Here is a 19,427-nt window from a genome sequence, read left to right as displayed (position 1 = left end):
CCAGAGTACCATCAACAAATCCCCCTCTGGATCAACAGGAAATGTCAGCACTGATGCCACAGATACACAATCATGTGAAAGGTTGGAGAAGAGTGTGAATGTAGGAGACAATTCAAGTGTAAAACCAATTATAACAGGCAGTCAAGCTACTCACACAGCAGGAACAAATACCTGTGACAGGTCTTCAGAAGCTGAGGATAGAGTTCAAGGTGATGTTCAAGATGACAAAATGGATACCACTGTAGGGCTCAGTAATGATGACGTCAACAATATACCGACAGTTCAGGATGAACCTGCTATTCATGATGGAATGAAACAGCATGAAGAAATGAACAGCCATCCCACAGCTGTAAAGAGCACAAACTCTTCATATGTTTCCAATGAAGGTGAACCTACAGTTGATGTTCAAGGAAATGGAAAACAACTTGATGAAATGGCTGCAGAGAGCCCAACAACTGTTAAAGGCCTAATACAAAATTATAACCAAAAAAGTGTTATAAAGAAACATCGAAGCTCACCTTTATCTCAGGTTAATTTTGCGAGGAGTGATAGAGTGTTAGAAGATGACAAAAAACAGCCCCATAAGGAATCAGACTCTGCACCACAGACTGATGAGAGTGCTGAGCGTGATCATCATGCAGATCCCTCCTCTGGACCAGCCAGACAGTCTGGAGACGCTGATGCTTTAAGTGATGACATGAAGGCCCCTGATTCCCACATGAGGCACGTGGAGGGCACGTGTGTGAATGGAAGAGGCACAAACACAGGGACAGTGAAACAAAACCAGAGTACCATCAACAAATCCCCCTCTGGATCAGCAGGAAATGTCAGCACTGATGTCACACTGCTATTATTAAGTCCAAAAGGATGGAAAAAAGAAACCAATACCCATTTTGGTTCCATGAAAAAGGACCGGATACACACAGTAACAGAAGAACAAAACCAGACTACCATCAGCAAATCCCCCTCTGGATCAGCAGGATATGTCAGCACTGATGCCACAGATACACAATCATGTGAAAGGATGGAGGGGAGTGTGAATGTAGGAGACAATTCAAGTGGAAAACCAATTATAACAGGCAGTCAAGCTACTCACACAGCAGGAACAGATACCTGTGACGGGTCTTCAGATGCTGACGATAAAGTTACAGGTGATGTTCAAGATGACAAAATGGATACCCCTGTAAGGCTCAGCAATGATGATGTCACCAATATACCGACACATGAAAGGCAAAAAGAGAGATTAGGGGAAGGGGGTAGTTTAGATGGACAATCCACACATTCAGTTCAGGATAAACCTGCTATTCATGATGGAGTGAAACAGCATGAAGAAATTAACTGCAATCCCACAGCTGAAGAAAGAACAAAGACTTCTGTTGTTTCCAATGAAGGTGACCCTACAGGTGATGTTCAAGACCATAAAAAACTAATAGGGGCAACGGAATTAGGAAGTAGTCCAGAGAAAAGGCCAGACTTACTGTCAGCTCAGGTAAATACTGTGAGTGGTGTGAGGAAGTCAGTAGATGATGAACAACAGCCCCATAAAGAATCAGACTCTGTACCAAGGTCTGATGAGAGTGCTGATCCTAATCATCATGAAGATCCCTCCTCTGGATCACACAGACAGTCTGGAGACGATGATCAGTCATTTAGTGATGACAGTAAGACCCCTTGTTTACACATGGGGAACGTGCAGGGCACGTGTGAGAATGAAAGAGGCACAAACACAGGGGCAGTGAAACAAAACCAGAGCACCATCAACAAATCTCCTTCTGGATCAGCAGGAAATGTCAGCACTGATGCCACAGGGACACAATCATGTGAAAGGCTGGATGAGAGTGTGAATGTAGGAGACGATTCAAGTGGAAACCCAATTATAACAGGCAGTGAAGCTACTCACACAGCAGCAACAAATACCTATGACAGTTCTTCAGATACTGAGGATAGAGTTACAGGTGATGTTCAAGATGACAAAATGGATACCACTGTAAGGCTCAGCAATGACGACATCACCAATACACTGACACATGAAGGGCAGACAGAAAGAATAGGGATAGGGGGTAGTTTAGATGGACAATCTTCAAATTTAGTTCAGGATAAACCTGCTAGTCTGCACTCTGATAACAATGCTGAGACTTCCTCAACATGCCCACATGCAAATCCCTCCTCTGGATCTCCCAGACAGTCTGGAAACACTAATGGAAATGAGAAAGAAACAAACACAGTAGCAGAGGATCAGAACCAAACTGCCGACCCGTCACTCTCTGGATCAGCAGGAAGCATCCGGAATGATGTTGTCATCAATACATTACCACATGGAGGTCAGGAAGAGGGAATGCAGGTTGACTATAGTTCAGGCGAAGATTTATAGACGATAGTTATCGAGACTTCACCAGATAACAAATATACCAAATTTCCTGAAGAACCAAAAACGTATGCTAATTATTCCAACACTGCTGGTGACAAACCTGTGATAATACTGAAATAGCAATGACTCAAGGTAAAAGTGTTAGAAAGGCCAGAGACCGTAGCTATTTGCACATTTGTTTTCGCAGCATCTTGTGATTTGGTCAGTTCCTTTCCGAGTCCTGTGAATTGCTATGCTGCCTACAATAGCGATGTAACCCCCCATAAACTGCATTCCGTCTCCAGAGGTGTTCTTGCAGACACACCAGGGTGATGCCACCATGCCTGAATCTCAACCTATACAGTCCTTATCAACTGTGAACAGTTTTACAGTATCTGTGAAGTAAACAAATACAGATGATGTTCCCACTGATGAAGCCAGCTTCCCCCCAGCTCAGCCAAATGATGAGCAGAGTCCAGGGGAAAACACTGAATAATCAGTCTCTGTCTAAAACGCTGAGGGAAAATGCTGAACCGCTCTCCAAAGATCACTTGAACCCAGAAGCAGAGAAAAACCCCGAACATACGAGAGCGAAATACTGATGATCCAGTGATTACACAATCTGCTGGCACACATTCCAGTAGTGATACTGTACACTTGACACAAGTCACCTCTCTATAGACACCCCAACAGGACCCCCAGACCCAATTCAAAATGCTTGTAGAACAACTGAAAGAACCTTCAGACATCCCCTTAGGCATCAAATCAAATCAAATCCAAAATCATTTCATAACCTTATTATTATTATGCATTGTTTCTTCTTTTGTATAATCAACCAATATTTTGTCATTTGTGTACATTTCCAATCAAAACCATTGTTTTTAAGTTCTGTATGTAAATTAAAAGTACAGTTTTTACCAACCTTTTGTACGTTTGTATCAGCAGAAAATAGTATAACGACAGTTTCATATTTATCTTGATGATACAAGGGGCATTATCATAATTATCCTTGGTTTGTTTCAGGCAATGTATATTTCAGGAAATGTTTTGGCGTGTAAGTATCCAAAGGGAAGGGCACTCTTGGATTGCTTTGAGGCAGTTCTTGCATTCTGTCACAGAAATGTGAGGCATGTGGACGTGCTGCTTTGAAGATATTCTGATTAAACTGTACTTTTAAAATAGAAACAATTATAAGACATGAGCTCTAAAAACACCTCTTTCGTTTTATGACATACAGCATGTGTTATATGTGTCCCATAAAACCTGCATATGTTTAGTAGCATTGCTTGATGATCACTAAATAAGTCCATCTTACCAAGCATCTTCATCAGTCACAAAGAAATGCTACTGCTGGACTTGGAGTGCCAGTTTCAATGATATGACAAGAAGCGGCCATATTTTCTATCATAAAGCATCTATTTGGACAACAGTGGAGATTGGCTATACTTCCTTTGTTTTAAATTTATATTTACTATTTTGATGCACTCCTCTTTTCAATATGTATGCGGTTAATGTAAGGTTTTCATGCAATCTCAGATTTATTTTTTAAATGTAAAGCATTCTTCCATTTAAAAGTCTTATCCATCTATTTTACTGTTTCTATGATAATTTACCTTCTCATCTGTAAACCTCTGAATTGCCATTGTTAATGAATATGAATAAACTTGCATTGCTTTATTGTGTCTCAATAATGGGTCTTTCATGTCACCAAGTTTTTTTATTTTGAATTACAGGGTGGTATCACTTTTATCCAAATCATTACATCAATGAATCCAAAGCATTGAGATGCTGGGTGGCCCCTAATGCTGCCATGGGGAAAGAGAGAGAGAGAGAGAGAGGAGAAGTGAAAATGAGAGAGAGAGAGAGAGAAAAAGGAGAAGTAAAAATAAGAGAGGGAGAGCGAGCTTTCAGTCATTAGAATTATTACAGATGGTAATCTTGGCATGGTTTCATGTGAGGTCACACACACACACAAACAGAGAGAGAGAGAGGGGAAAGAAATGTGTGTCTGAATGTTGACCCTAAGAAACACTTTTTTTTCTTTACATATTTTTTATTGGTTTAGACAAGGAAAAACATTACAAAGCACACAACAACAATCCCCACCCTCCCCCCACCCACAGCAGACAGCAATGAACACATATACATACAACATAAAAGAGTAAAAAAAATTGGGGGAAATTGTCCACAAGATTATTTAAGAATGTATACAAAGTACTGTCTCCAGTCCACTACATGCACATAGGTATAATTAAATATGAGTACATAATTCAATGTATTGGGGCTATGAAGGAGGTCTGGTCTGACTCCAAAAAATACCCAATTCCCCTGAGGTCTTCTGGCGGGTAGTCTATGAAAGGTGACCAGATCTTTGAAAACAACCCCTCCTTTCCTCTTATAATAGCCACCAATTTTTCATGTGGGAGAATGTTAAAGATCTCTCTGTACCATAATGTAAGAGTTGGTGGGCACTCTTTAATCCAGTGAAGTAAGATGCATTTTTGGGCAGATAAGAGGAGCTTCTCAAGGAGTGTGTATCTTGGAATAGGGAGATGTAGCACCCTAGAGGGGACACCAACAAGGAAGACACTTGGATCTCTGTTAATCTCAACTTCAAGGACCTCACTGATGACTTTCGCAACGTTCTTCCAGAATCTAGCTATAATTTTGCACTCCCAGAAACAATGAAAATAGGTCCCCCTTTCTGATTTTCACTTAATGCAAAGAGGAGAGATGGAGCGATCTATTTTATGCAAAATAACTGGGGTGATATACAGCCTATGAAGTATCTTATACCTCAGTCTATTACAGGTTGATGCTGAACTGACCACATCTATTGCCTATGTCCAATCATCCTCAATACATTCAGTCCCCAAGTCACTTTCCCATCTGCAGGGATATTGGGTAGCTCATATGTGTCAAAAGAAAGTAGAGAGAATAGTACTACAAAAGAAAGTAGTAGAGAATAAAAAGCAGAAATGAAATGTTTCAAACGTTTGCGGTTCAAAAGGATTGTTTCTGGATCATCAAGATTAGGAGCAGTGGGAGAGAAGTTAGCAAGGGAGGATATAAAGTGTCTTATTTGTAAATACCCAAAGAAATGTGACTTGGGAATATGAAACAACTCTTGTAGTTGTTGAAAAGACATGAGGGCACTGTCTTTAAATAGATGATCAAGTATATAAACTCCCTTATCTCGCCATGCAGAGAATACACATGAGCCAAACGCCTGCAGGGAAGTCAGGGTTTTGGATAATGGGGGACAATATGGATTTCCTCTTTTCCCCACCTCGGTATTTAGATATATCACGTCATACTCTGATGCTGCTGTAAATAACAGGGTTATGTTTTATTTCAGGGGTAATATTATTTGAATCACAGGTAACCAGACTCCAGGGGAGTATGGGTAACAAGCCCAAGAATCAACACACACCTCTCCCTTGACAAAAGAATGTAACCATGACCAAATGTGGCGAGCATGGCAGGCCCAATTATAAAAAATCAAGTTGGGTAAAGACCGGCCTCCCATATCTGCAGGTAGCTGTAGTATTTTTAACCTCTGCCTTGGTTTTTTGCCATGCCAGATTAACTTGGAGACTGCTTTCTCTAGTTCTCAGTTGACTTTTTTAGTTAGGTACAGAGGAAGCATCTGCAAAGGGTATAGAAGTCGGGGAAGCACATTCATTTTGATGAGACTAATTAGCCCAAATAATGACAGAGAAAGATTATGTCAACGTTCCAAGTCTCCTTTCACTGCAACACAGACAGGGGAAATTTTTCAATTCCACAACTACCTCAGGGCAGGGGAGATCTTAACTCCAAGATATATAAAACCAGAGGCTGACCAGGTAAAAGGGAAGTAATTTGAAACCTCAGTTTTGTTCAAGCAACCAAGTGGCATGGCTTCAGATTTGTTCAAATTGATCTTGTAGCCAGATATAGTATTAAACTCTCTGAAAGTGGTCATATTAGCTGGAATAGATAAACTAGGAGACGTCATAAAGAGGAGGATGTCATCAGCATACAAGGCAATTTTATGCTCCCTGTCTCCCAACCACACCCCCTTCACTTCTGCATGTAGCTGGAGAATGCCAATGGTTCCAAATCCAAGGCAAAGAGAAGAGGGCTTAGTGGACATCCCTATAGCACACACCTCTAGAACACAGAAAAAGGCTCAGAGCGACAGCCTGGTGGTCTTCTGCTCATCTCAACAACGTAGTTCTTCAGCAGGCCTGTGTTTAAGTCCACCAGGAAGGGGTGGGACGGTTCTGTTCCCTGTCTGCGGTTCTCCACAGGAACACCTGGAACTACCCGCCTCTCCAGTGGGATGGCCACCTCCATTGGTCTACTGACACAGTGTAATATCTCACATGTGACACCTTTCTATGCAGAAAACATTTATCTTCGCTTCAGGTGTCATGCTGAGCCTCTTTTCTTTTTAAAGCAAAACACTTACGTATACTAGTCCCTGAACACTTTTAAATATGAAATATATTTGATTACAGAAATCACAACCATGAATCAGAGTCAAAATCAAGCCAAAATCATTTATATAAAAAAAAATCCATCAAGATCGCATAAATCATTCCTGCATGAAGTCAAAAAAAGTTACTAGATCAAAATCAGTCAGTAAATGCAAGACAGTTTGGAGCCCTTTTCTCCTGCAGCAGAATGGTGGATCTCAGAGTACTATGGGCATTGCCAGTAGGCTGTGGGGGTGAGCTGACTGATACTGTGGATCTTGTTGGTTCCTAGGACTGTCAGCTTTGACCGAGCTGATACTATTTTTTCTGACAGAAAAGGAAGAAAAGAGACAGAATATTGTCAGACATGCAGCCTCACAAAGTCTGAGAGCATGAAGAGAATATTGAAATAGTTCAAAACGAAGTTTGTGGGTTGTGGGTTGTGCCGATGAAACATTTGCCAAACAGCTTATTCTGGCAAACTTTTCATGGGCGCAACCCACAAACTCAGCTCTGCAGCTCATCCCACTAATGCAAGTTCCTTGCAAATGTGGCACCATTTGAAAGGGGAGTAAACATGCTTTCCACGTTATAAGATGTATTGCAAGAAGCATTGTTACAACTAAGAAATAATCTACCAAACACAAATTTCCTTAGTTTCAGGTGTTGTCTGTGAGTTTCATAGGATGTTACAACTGACCCATTACCCAGTCTCTGTGCTTGTTTTGTTTCAGATGTGTGGCAAGATGATCCGGTTTTTAGTTTCACTTTCACATTGACATTCGCACTGTCAACAATCATGACTGAGAGATTTTCGAAGAGGTGGACCATTTTCTGCATTATTTTCAGTCTGTTTTACGGTAAGCGCTACGCTGGATATGTTGACCAAATATACTATTACAGGCTATTAGTAAGCTTAGTGCTTAGCCTTATTTTCGTGAATGTTGAGAACCCTGATATGACATTCGTGGAGTCGCGTCTAACAAAATGCCCTATTCTGTCAAACTGGTTTGGCATCCCAGAATTATTTTGGTCACTCGTGGATATTTTCGTTCAATCCTCACCAACCTCACTCTCTAAATTATATTGCAAAACTTTTATGCAGAAAATATTTGCATTATAATTTATGATTAGTCAAATTAGCGCGTACCCCATGTTTGAGTAATCTGGTTGATCGCTGGCTGAGTAGACAGCTTCAAGTTCAACAGTGTATCACTATGACTATGACTGCTATTAGACCAAATATGATGTTGTATTCTGAGTGTGAGCTCCGTGTTTATTTTATTGAATTAACAATTCGCTTTGAAGATTAGATAGAAGAAGCATATTAAAGGAGGAGGCTTAAGTGTGGAACTGGTAGCAGAAGCAACATGATAAGGCTGGCAAGCTTACAAGACCAGTGGAGGTATTGTCGGACTGAGAGGCTTTGTAGCTAAATCATCCACAACACTTCTGTTGGATTTTGGTTTTCGAGGACCTTCACTTAGAAGAGCGGTTATCTAAGGCTGTTAAACAAGCAAACCAGTGGCCGTGGCAAAGACGCTTGCAGAGACTTCTTGGGGTTGTGAATTCACCTGAACTAAAAATGAGAGATGTGAAATCTTGTTGAGGTGTATCTGTTTTTGTCTCTTGTAGTGGCATGTGTTCTAACTCATCATGAGTATGGAGGGGAGTGGGTCTGGGACACCAGACATCACTGTTGAGCCTTAGGGAGGTCTAGGGTGACAAATTCAACAAAGCACTGATGGGGGAAGGTGCCTGCTTGAAAACCCTAGTGAAATGCTCACGAACAGCTTTGTCGTTGTATCCTGCTGCTCAGGTTTAATGGTTGGGCAGTCCCCAACCAAAGGCACAAGGAATATAACATCTTGTCCTGTGTGTAATTAAAAATGAATAACATATATATTTTTGTGTCAAACTAAATACCAGTGTTTTTACGCAGGCAGCTGAGGTGGTTATAGTTACTTTATGTAATAATAGAACAATGATGTAGGCTACTTTATTTCAACCAAAAAATATTTTGTCCTTAATGTGTCTATTTGTCAGAAATATGTTGTAAGTAAATCAGGGTTATCAGTCTATGATCAAGCCTATGGTACTTATCATACTTGACCAGCTTCATTCGAAAAGCTGAATCTGTAGGTACGCTAGATATGATTCTGGTATCCAATTGCATGCAATGTCTGTTACAATAATCTCCATCCAACCTCTCCTAACATTTGATAAGATAATTGGAATATAGCACATTGTATCCAGCTAAGAAATATAATCCAGATAGGAAATCACTGATCACAACCACGTTACCTGTGTCCTGCCAAAATCAGTTGTGAGGTCAAAATCTTTGGCAAAACTTACAAGACCCATAAACGACTTTTGTCTATAACAGACATTGGAATTTTGAATGTAGCATGCTGATGACATTACAAGTGTTATCTGTGACTTTCATCGGAGGTTACAGCTGGCCTCGTACCAGGTCTCCCATAATACTGGGTGTTGTAAAATATCCAAGCCGTTTAAAAAAAACACCTGTCAACAATTACTGTCAACAATCATGACTGTGAGATTTCAAAAGAGGAGGACCATTTCCTGCATTATTTTCAGTCTGTTTTACAGTAAGCGCTATGCTTGATATGTTAACCAAATTTTGGTTCTAAAGTTCTATGATTAAATAGTTTCATCAGAAAGGACAGCTGTTTTGCAGTGCACAAACGGAACAAGCACTGTTTGCATTATTTGCCAGTCAGTGATCTGTGCGTGCGAGGGGGTACCCCTCCAGGCCAAGCAGGACACATGACAGGACTGCTGGTAAATAAGCCTATACAACATACTGCAGGTCACATGAAGGTAGATCCAAACAACCTTATTCCATGTCTTATTTTCCTGCGGGACCCATTTGCAGACACGAAAGGCGGAGTTTGACATTTGTGTGAGTGGGTGGAATTGCAAATATGTTTAACTGTAGTGTGGCATGTGACTGCTGAATACTGCAAACTACTTCTGCAAAATAAGCCAGACAGTCCATGGCACAAAGGGCCTGTCATCTGTCTTTCATGAATATTACCCCACCCATCATACCATATTGCTTGTCAACGTGAAAACGCTTGTACATGTACATATCCTTAAACTCACATTGAAAACTGAGAAAGTCTGTTAGTCTTTTAGTTTAGTTATAGACAGATATTACATTTCATGTGAACATAATACTGTTTGAATAGCAGAATACATAATGCCAGACTTTGCCAGACTTTGCCGACAAAGACTGCAGTCTGGAGATTGATTTTATAGCCCCATGAAGCAAGAGTTGGTATTTTTTGCTACTGAGCTCCCCCTTATGTTGCAGAGTGCTGGTTGTGCAGTGTGCTAGTTGTTTTTGCGTGATGTGGTACAATAAATCATTACGTAGTTCTCACAAGAGGTCTTGGGCCCTGAACCCCAAAGTTACAAGTTACTATACTGAGCGTTTCAGGTGTGCTGTGGCAGTGACACAGACGCCATCCTCCGTATTACAAGTCAGTATACCACCAAAATTATTTCAAAGCTGTTATTGTACAGTACAATTGTTGCATAATGTTACTTAAAACTGGGAAATGTGAAATCTTAATGGTCTTCATGGTTCTCATAATTTCATTCTCTTTCACTTGGTTCATGTGGCTGGTAGGCTCAGGCAGCTTTTTAAAACAGTTGTTGACTCTTTACTTGAAATTGGACTTTTTATAAATCCATTGCCATAATTTCCATAACTGTACATTGTATTATGAAAAAGATAGCTAGCTGAATCATAAAATGCATAAAAAAGAGAGACCTCACTCTTAATGTCAAATGTCACATGACATAAATGCCCCCCAATGAATTTATAGCTAAACCAAATAGCCAATATAATTTCAGATGTATTTCATACAATCATTTTATTTCATTGCATTGCTTTATATAAATATATGAAATAAACATATTTGTATTTTGACCTATTTTACACTCAATTGAGGAATTAGACAAAAAGTGCATGGGATTAGATTTGCAAGGCATTACAGTAAAATGCCCTGTATTGTTATTCCTAGGCTTCTTCTTCTTCTTCTTCTTCTTCTTCTTCTTCTTCTCACCTTTTTCTGCGATTAATTCAGCCTGAACCGCTTAACGTAGAAACTTCATTCAAACTTTGTCGCGTAGGTCTGGTAAAGGACACTTATGCTATGTATTTTTCACTTTTCTAAACTTTAAACTTTTAAGTTATTAAATAAAAACGAATCTAAATTTTCCCATTGACTTACATTGGGCCATTATGACATCATAATAGGGTCATTAAACTGGCTTGCACCTGTGCTTCACTGACACCTGCGCCAAATCCAAGGAACCTCTTCTCTGTCCCTCTCAATTTAACTGTAACTAGGAACATTAAGACACCTTCCATTCTCTACTTTTTTTCTCTCCATCTCTCTATATTCCTCTCAGTCTACTTTCTCTCACACTCAATCTCTATTCTTCACTCCATTTTTATCTCCTTTTTTCAATATTTTCACTCTCTTTTTCTCTTTCACTCTTGTTCACTCTTCTTTCCTTCTTCCACTCTTCTTTCCTTTCTTCTTTCCTTCTTCCCCTTTTCTTTCCTTTCTTCACTCTCCTTTCTTTTTTTCTTCTTTCACTCTTCTTTCCTTTCTTCTTTCCTTATTCAACTATTATTTCCTTCTTTCACTCTTCTTTTCTTTCTTCACTCTTCTTTCTTTTCTTCTTCCACTCTTCTTTCCTTTCTTCACTCTTTCTTTTCTTCTTTCCTTCTTTCACTCTTCTTTCCTTCATCCTCTCTTCTGTCCTTTCTTCACTCTTCTTTCCTTTCTTCTTTCCTTCTTCCACTCTTCTTTCCTTTCTTCTTTCCTTCTTTCACTCTTCTTTCTTTTCTTCTTCCTTTCCTAACTTTTGCATTTCATGCACTGGTATTTCCTTCAGGAAATGCATTTTCTAGTTATGTTTTCATTATTGTAAAATCACCTGTAACTACAAAGTGGTATGCTTCCATCAGCTTAGAATGAGCTAAGTATCTACATAGGGAGCAAGGCTGCCATGTTGCATCATCATGGTTTTACTGTAGCCCAGAACAGGCAAACCAAAACACTGGCACTAGAGTGGGCTTTTCACCTTTTTATGGCACCTGACAGCCAATGTAGCCTCTCCCACACACTTGGGAAAGGAGAGAATCACAGACTTAGTCCTTAAAGAAGAACATTGCATATTGTGTTTTGGTCAAACCTAGGAAAAGTATAAAGAAAAGGTCTATTATAAAATAATTGTGTCGGAGAGGAGAGCTGTTTTGTAGTGCGCAAACGGAACAAGCATTGGGGGGGAATGCAAGACACATGACAGGCCTGCTGGTTAATAGGCCCAGGGGCGGACTGGCCATCGGGAATACCGGGGAAATCCCCGGTGGGCCGATGGCCCAAAACACCAGCCCATTATCATCATGAACCGGCCCACCGCCATCAGGCCCACTCGCAGCGCGTATCAGTACAATATAATGTTTAAGGTTCTGCAGACAACATTAATCTAGTTTTCTCTAAGAAATACAGATGATGAGAAGCACTGACTGAATTTTATACTCCTACTTGCAATCTGTCTTCGCACCTATGGTGACTATTTTTCGATTTTTTTTTTTTTTTACGTTACTTCTTAAATGTGTTTTACGGACTTCGGAAGTTCAACTTAAGAACATATCTCTACGTTATTAATGATGAACACCTGAAAATTGGTTCTTACACAGCCGAAGTGTTCTCAGCTGTCACTGCATGAAATGTGGGATTTACAACAGTTTTTGACCCTGTGTATTGCCGTAGAAGCCCACATTGGTGTGAACCCCCCCCCCCCCCCATTCCCCTTGGCCAGCCCTAGCTTTTGTTAAGTGAATTGAATTGACCTGGATCGAAAACAATTGGAAACCACTTACAGATTCCGATTAGCTAAATTTGCGTCTGGATGGAAAGGTGTTATCTTTCCCCATCCCACCCATGCTAAGCCATTTATAGCATAACCTGCGATCTACCGTGGAAAACAGAAGGCAGGCGATTTCGACGTCTCATCTTTGCTCCTTGAATGTCGATGTGTAATAGCATGGTGTTATTGAAACTTACTACGTGTAAAAAAGACTAGAAATTGAACGTTTATTATTCGAGTCTAAAGTTTCTAATGTTGCCTCGGGCGTAGGGATGGGAACCGAAACCCGGTTCTTGTTTAGAACCGGTTCCTAATGAGCCGAATCTTTGGAATCGTTAGCCAAATTCATAACCGGGTCTGTTAACGGACCTCTGTGCCGTTTGCGCATGCGCGAACTCTCCCTTTAAAAAATCAGACCGCAGCAGAAATGGCAACTAGACAGAAGCGATCTAAAGTGTGGCTTTATTTCACTCGAACAAATGCAAACATGGTCACTTGTAACGTCTGTACAACATGTATTTCGTCAAAAGGAGGAGGTACATCTACTATGAATAAGCACTTGAGCACACAACATGGTATTAAATTACAAGATTGTCATGTTTTTGATGCCTGCAGCAGCTCAACTAACGACGGCGCTTCATCCCTAACTTACCAAGGTAAACTCCTCAAAATGTTTTATCATAACGGTGTTACTCGTGTGTTATCAGCAAACGTTTGCGTTGTCGTGTTAACCATAACTAAACTTAGCATTTAATTGCTTAACAGAATGGGCGATGTTGGACATTGTCATATAACTTAGGCTAGCTTAGCTGTAGAATCTTCTATTTTCAGCTGTTGGCTTGAGGCAGAGGCAGTGCTTGCCTCCCCTCTGTTGGTTCTAGAAAGTTTGCTGATAACACACGAGTAACACCGTTATGATAAAACATTTTGAGGAGTTTACCTTAAGTCAGGGATGAAGCGCAAAAGACTCCGTCAATAATGGCGTTGTCTAGCAACGCGTGCAGCTCCCTAGATATGGATACGTTTCTCTTTCAATTCAGTGGCAGCAATAGTTAAGTTTTAAATATACTGAATGCCTAGTTTGCGAATCATCTTTGTTCAAATACGTATGTGAGGCATTGTGTGCATGATACAAGTAAGTATGTTTCAGTACGTTATTGTGTTTGTAGTGGGTTCTACATTGCTATTAGAAGCGTTAAGCATAATAGTTCGCGATTAGCCAAACAACCAAGCAACCTACAAAAAAATATACAGTCCTTTACTCAATAACAAGGGCTTCATGTCAGATCAGAAAATTCAACGATTTTGTTAGTGCCATTTTATTGCCAGATTTAGTTTATCTCAAGAGTGCAATGAGGGAGGGGTTTAGATTGGACTAACTTAAACTAAACCTGGATGTATTGTAATATTCCAACAATTATGAGACATTTCCTGAGGTATATCTATATAGGGGTTGTTTGCTATTTCACTCATACACTCATCTGATACAGTATAGATGAGTGTATGAGTGAATGAGTGAAATAGCAATCAACAGTGCTCTGCAATGTCAATGTATAGCTTTAGAGTTGACACTCTCACCACATATGCATTTAAATATTGTTGTTTTATATTTAGTGGCAAGAATGTCTGTTTTTTTTAATAAAAGTTTTTGGTTATTTATGTAAACATTCTGTTTATGGTGTGTACAGCATTCTAGATATTTATATAAAAGAACATTAATGTAAAAAATCCGTTTGTGCTCTTTTTTCACCCCTTACCCAATAAGAATCGATAAGAGAATCGATAAGGAATCGAATCGATAAGCAGGAATCGATAAGGAACCGGAATCGTTAAAATCTTAAAGGTTCTCATCCCTACTCGGGCGCCTTTAAGTGAACATAGGCTAATTAAAACTTCACATAAGTCCACTAAACAATTCCGAATTCCCACGCTCCAGTAACAGAAGAGAAATACGCCAGAGGAGGGAGGAATGATAAACCAGTGACTTGCTCGCGCTGATGAAATAATTCCTCACCAGCAACATGGCTAAGTGGTAAGACACGGGTACTCACTACCATTAACCTGAAGAGCGCAGGTTCGAAGCTCGCGTAAGATTTCAAAATCTACCTGAAAAGACATAGGTTTGATATTCACGTGTGGCAAACATGTCCCAAGTTGCGAAATGACTATCTCAAAATCAGAGTAAGCCCGACTCTGTATAATTACATGCCAAAAGTGAATCTCAAGAACACTACAGAGAGGAAGCTCCGGAATATGAGTGGAACAGCCTCGAACGTGACATTGCAACCCTCGAACTCTGAAACTGAAAGGCAAAGCAAGAATCGTGACAACCCCGAAATCAAAACCCTAAAGACAGAACTCTGAAAACGGAATGCAAATCAAGAAATGTGATAACCCAAGAGCAAAACCCTAAAGACACAATATTATTTAAATTATTATCGAGTACATTTTAATTTCGTTTTTATGGGGCAATAGCTGTAAATGGAAGGGGATACGTTTTGTCAGTTGAAAGCTGACCAATAGACATAATCTCATTCCGTCTCATCACAAGACGTTTTAATTCAATTCCTTGTCGTTTTCAACCAATGGCTGCAGCAGGGTGTGTGTGGCTAGACTGCTGACAGTCAATATGCTAATAAGAGCATTTCACACCTCTGTCAGCGGTAGTGATGGGAATTTCGATTCACTTAGAAGATTCATAGTCCTTTGAGTGAATCACTAAAAAGATCCAAATCTTTTGAGTCCTTTGAATCTGAATCAGTAGAAATTTTGTCGCTGAATGAGCCCAGCAGCCCACTCCCTAGTGCCTAATGCGCACGCTCACAGCAAACCACTGTAATGCAGTTTTGAGGATATCCAGGGGAAATACGCACACACACACACACACACACACACACACACACACACACACACACACACACACACACACACACACACACACACACACACACACACACACACACACACACACACACACACACACACACTCACACACACACACACACACACACACACACACACACACACAGTAAGCCTAGATACATTGAACAAATTGTAACATGATAGGCTTGGCTGGTTAGGCAGCTTATCAAAATTAAATATGTAATTTCGTAAATTGTGAATGGATAATTATTTTTTTATTCTTACTTAATTTAATAATTTAATTGTCATGTTTACAATAAATACATTTCAAGAAAATTGGTTCAGACGAGTTACAATCGATTTTGACTGAAAGAAGTCATCAAATGATTAAAGTCAGCTTATCTACCTTACCGCACGTTAAACACGGCCTGAAAGTAGCGTTAATGCTGTTACAAACGTAGAAAATTAATCTGACGACGGGCCTGCTTGCTGTATCAATCAATTGAGGTTGGGTGAAAGACTTACTCAAAGGACTCAGGTGAAATGGGTCGGACTCGTAGGCTATCCGGTTGGGTGAAAGACAACTCAAAGGATTCAGGTGAAATGGGTCGGACTCGTATCCGGCTGGGTGAAAGACTAACTCAAAAGACTCAGGGGAAATGGGTCGGACTCGTATCCGGTTGAGTGATAGACTAACTCAAATGACTCATATTGAATGGGTCGGACATATTTGAATATTAAAAAGGATGCAAACATCGGAGATGTCGCCAACGCGACTATCAGTCTCAGATAGCAGTCACGTTGGCGACATCTCCGATGTTTGCATCCTTTTTAATTTCACCTGAGTCCTTTGAGGTTAGTCTTTCACCCAGCCGGATACGAGTCCGACCCATTTCACCTGAGTCTTTTGAGTAGTCTTTCACCCAGCCGGATACGAGTCCGACCCATTTCCCCTGAATCTTTTGAGTTAGTCTTTCATCCAGCCGGATACGAGTCCGACCCATTTCCCCTGAATCTTTTGAGTTAGTCTTTCACCCAGCTGGATACGAGTCCGACCCATTTCCCCTGAATCTTTTGAGTTAGTCTTTCACCCAACCGGATACGAGTCCGACCCATTTCCCCTGAATCTTTTGAGTTAGTCTTTCACCCAGCCGGATACGAGTCCGACCCATTTCCCCTGAATCTTTTGAGTTTGTCTTTCACTCAACCGGATACGAATCCGACCCATGAATTCGCTCAGTCTATGGATCTGGATCTGTGTACAGCTCTGTCTACAGGAAGTTCTTATTCAACAACGCAGCTCCGGGTCCGTATATCAATAGTTATGCTTAATCTAAGTTACTATGCAGATGAAAAACGGATGGGTTAATGTTGTTATAGAGTTTGATGACATTCGTGCATTGTTTTAATAATGTCGTCCGTAGCAGCCAGAACCGAAAGATTCGGGTTAATTGAGACCACGGACTCGTGACTCATGGGTGAATGTAAGGATTCGGATCTTTGAATCCGATTGACTCAGATTCAACCACCACTAGTCAGCGGGAGGTGAGAAGTAACACATCGCCCCCCTCCCCCCTCTTGGCCTGTTTGCGGGAAATTCCGGTAATTTGCGGCAGACGGATATTTCGGGGGAATGTCCGATATCAACCAGGAATGCTCATCATTCGTGGGTGTATCACAGCGTTTACGGGCCCGATAATCTTGCTTTTCGTGCAGTGTGTGCCGATTGAGGTAGAGGATTCTGGGATTCTTACATTTGGATTTGCATACATACAAGCAACACGCCCAGCCAGGGCACGCAACCATATTGAAATGTGCAGTCAGCCCTAGCCCTTAACACGGATGAAGCACAGCTTGCTGCTGCCTCTGTCAATCTCTTCCGTCAGTCTGATTTAGTTTTAGGTGTTATTACATGTCAATTACTCTAGACTACATTTTATTTGGAAAACCACTGACTGGTGACAGTGATGGGGTAAGATGTGGCGTTGACCTTGCCAAATGTTAGCTTGCTATTCGCAGATGAGGTAACGTTCCCTACAGCAAGCCTAGCTAACGGTATGTCTTAAATTGAGACCGTTATGATCTGGTAAAATAAGCAAGCTGTTGTCAACATCGAGATTATCTATTTTAACATGTTAGCCGTAGTCACTTGCTTACAATCGATGAGCAAGCTATCCATGGTGGTAGTTGTAAATAGGGCAATCTTTTCTAATAATGTAACTGTGTCAAATAAGTTAACCAGCTAGTTTGTTATGCTAAAATCACTGTGTTACACCACCAACACTTACATTATAAACAATGTTAATATGTTATCTAGATTGTTAATATGTTATCTAAAGGTGTTGAATTGGCCAAGTAAAGCTTGCGTTTCCAAACACTCACATTATAAACAATGTTAATATGTTATCTAGATAGATGATTCTGGAATAAAACATGGATAAATGGATACAAAATAAATGAAGGGACATTTATAATAGACAAAAAATTGCGATTAAATATTGTAATAGTTTGACAGCACTAATTTCACGTATATTTATCTAATACGCTTTGAGTGTACTAACCAAGCTTTGTAGTTATACGTATAACCATCTGATCTGATAACCATCTGATCTGGGCCTCGTTTCCCGAACGCGCACTTAGCCTAAAAAGCACTTGAAATCGCTCGTAAGAGGATTCCTACGTTGCAGACGGGTTTCCCAACGCCACACTTAGCTTAAGTGTATCTTTCGCTGAGAAGAATTCTACGTGTGGTCAGGACCAGTAGTAACTTCACACTTAGCGATTTAATCCACCAGGGGCGTCGTTCGACCGTCGTTTGGAAGAAAGGGGAATCAAAAAAAAAAAACATGGCTACTTGAAGCGAGGAATATTTTACATGAATAAAGCTATCTACACAACTTTTTATATGTTTATAATGACTCGGTTTGATCGGAAATGTGCTACGCGACCAATGCAGAGTATTTAGGTCTTGACTGAAGCTTTCAAACAGTAGTTTGATGGCACATTTAGCGCTTATGCCACCACTCCATTGGCTTATATGGTAGCTTCTAGCTAGATGGTTGTATATTATGTAGAAGAAATCCAAACGATGTTTCTGTGTATAGCACATCATGAGAATGTCATTGTTTCACCTGCCTATTCCCATCAAAATAGAAATAAAGAATATTGAGTATTTGAAAATAAAGATTAGGCTATACAAAACTAGTGCATTGCCCGTAGGAATTATGCATTCTGTAGTGTTAGCAGACGTAGGGCTGTTGGGTAGTGTAATGGCAAGACATATTTGCACTCCACATAGGTACAGGTTACACTGAAGTATTATTGTGATGCATGTTTCCTTTTCATTAAGAAATGTGTTAATGGTAGCCTTTTTGGAGAGTTACCAACAAATAAAGTTTGAGATTATGTAGTGGATGCAGTTGAATATACTGTAGATGTCAACGTTGCTGTCTAAACTATAAACTAAATGTCATAAAGAAAGACATTATTTAAAATGAAGTTATGGTTGAAATAGGATCACTTCTTTATTGTAAGGGTAAGTGTAGGGCAAGAATGGTCATGCAGTTGGACTCAAATGTAGGTTAATTTTATTGAATGTATGTAGCCTACTGTACTGTATGACTTTGAAGATGCTAGCTTTGACAGCCCACTCTCAGACAGATCGTAATAAATGTCCTTACAATGGGAACACAGTTTAAATAGGCTTCTCTGCTGGAGATGGCGTTACTATCCCCGCCCCGAATTTAGTGCACATTGCACGTTCGATGCACGCATAGGCTAGCTAATTTCACAGCAATTAACGTAAACAGGTTAACCTGACGTAAACAGCTCCTAAGAGC

The 19,427-nt window shown here is 40.3% G+C and overlaps 1 protein-coding gene across 1 annotated transcript in view; it reads left to right on the top strand.

The window, feature by feature from the left end:
• LOC308374885 (CD48 antigen-like) overlaps positions 1 to 19,427 on the top strand; it is a gene marked incomplete at both ends in the record, with an annotated part of 39,583 nt that overhangs the window by 4,779 nt on the left and 15,377 nt on the right. The window lies entirely within an intron of this gene.

This window comes from Sprattus sprattus (genome assembly GCF_963457725.1).
Source record: "Sprattus sprattus genome assembly, chromosome: 14".
Taxonomy (NCBI): Eukaryota; Metazoa; Chordata; class Actinopteri; order Clupeiformes; family Clupeidae; genus Sprattus; species Sprattus sprattus.
The sequence above is the reverse complement of the archived record's forward strand: the minus strand, read 5'-3'. Positions and strand labels throughout refer to the sequence as shown.